This window comes from Acanthisitta chloris, unplaced genomic scaffold (assembly GCF_000695815.1).
Source record: "Acanthisitta chloris isolate BGI_N310 unplaced genomic scaffold, ASM69581v1 scaffold14170, whole genome shotgun sequence".
Lineage (NCBI taxonomy): Eukaryota > Metazoa > Chordata > Aves > Passeriformes > Acanthisittidae > Acanthisitta > Acanthisitta chloris.
Window position 1 is genome coordinate 67,908 of NW_008652315.1, and position 1,513 is coordinate 69,420.

The 1,513-nt window shown below is 40.8% G+C and overlaps 1 protein-coding gene across 1 annotated transcript in view; it reads right to left on the bottom strand.

Moving 5' to 3' along the window:
* PTPN14 (protein tyrosine phosphatase, non-receptor type 14) overlaps positions 1-1,513 on the bottom strand; it is a 40,023-nt gene that overhangs the window by 34,043 nt on the left and 4,467 nt on the right. The gene's annotated exons all lie outside the window — the stretch shown is intronic.

Sequence of the window (1,513 nt, forward strand, 5' to 3'; positions counted from 1 at the left end):
GACCTAAAGCCTCCCATAATTTTTTTTCTGAATAGAAAAATAGTATCAGTATATCCCTGGCAGTGTTCAAGGCCAGGTTGGATGAGGCACTGGACAACCTGGTCTAGTGAAAGTTGTCCCTGGCCGTGGTGGGGGGTGGGGGAGGATTGGAATCTTTAAAGTCCCTTCCAACCCAAACCATTCTATGATTCATTCTATGTTTCTATACTGAAAGAACTTTGCAGAAGTTCAGTAACATCCTGGTGGCTGCCCCAACCCTGGCAGTGTTCAAGACCAGGCTGGATGAGGTCCTGAGCAACTTGATCTAGTGAGGAGGTGTCCCTGCCCATAGCAGGGAGGGTTGGGACTAGATGATCTTTGAAGTCCATTCCAACCCTTAAATTCTACGATTCTAAGATTCAATGACAATACATTTCTCTGTCTATATTTGCAGCCATCTTCTTTTCCATTTAGGCAATCATACATAACATCACAAGCCATCAACTACACACGAGATCATCAAATACTTAATAGGTAAAGGTGGCTTACCGAAGAAATCCTGCTCTACTAGTCTGGCTAACTGAAGTTTATTAGTGAAAGGTCAATACTGAAGCCACATTCTATATGTATATTCCATACAAGGAATATTCAGATCTCTAAATTCATTAATTGCCCTTCATCCTGCTCACTTTTTCAGGTGGTATTAAACTGTCTATTGGCTCAAACTTGCACTTTTCCTTCAAGACACTGTGCAGCTGCCACCTTTTGGGACTTGAGAACGGACTATCTGCTGCAGATCCTGTACAAAGGGCATCAGTAAGTGGAATTAAAGGATTCTGGAAGTGCCTTTCTCAAGCCTTCAAATTACAGCAAGATGAATCATTCTCCTTCTACCGCTACACTAATTGCAGAGGGAAACCAGATGCCTTAACTTCTAGGCAGCTACACTCAGGGCATGGGAACCCCACCCTGCTTCTAAATATTTTTTCCAGTTAGAAAGAATTCCATGATGTTTTATATCTTATGAAGCTTACACTCAAGACTTGTGCTGATGGACTTATTCATCTGAGATAAAACAAGCCCTAACTTCAGCAGGCTTTTTTTTTTTCCCCTCATGTAATCCGTCTTCTCAGAGAGGCTCAATGTAATGGATTTCAAGTGCTTGGCATTTGTAACCAAATTTCCAACACCTGTAGTCTAAACTCCTCCCCTCATCATTCAAGTTATTTGCTAGTTTCCAGTGTAAATTGAAACCAAATTTTGAGCACAGTCACTGGAGAAAATTTTGAGAAGACCTGATTCATGCTTCAGTCTAGTAGTCAGTCAGTTGATGTAAATCTACACCCTCTTGAGGAAAGGCTTCATGATTTGCCCTGTGACAGAACATTTACTCCATCAGAAACCCTCATATCCCCTTGATATGCCATATTATGAATATTATCGCACTGCTAATATACACCTTTTTAAATAGGTGCAAATTATTTTTTGATTCAAAGACAAGATCCATTTATTGACACCTATTCCTAGTGGAGTC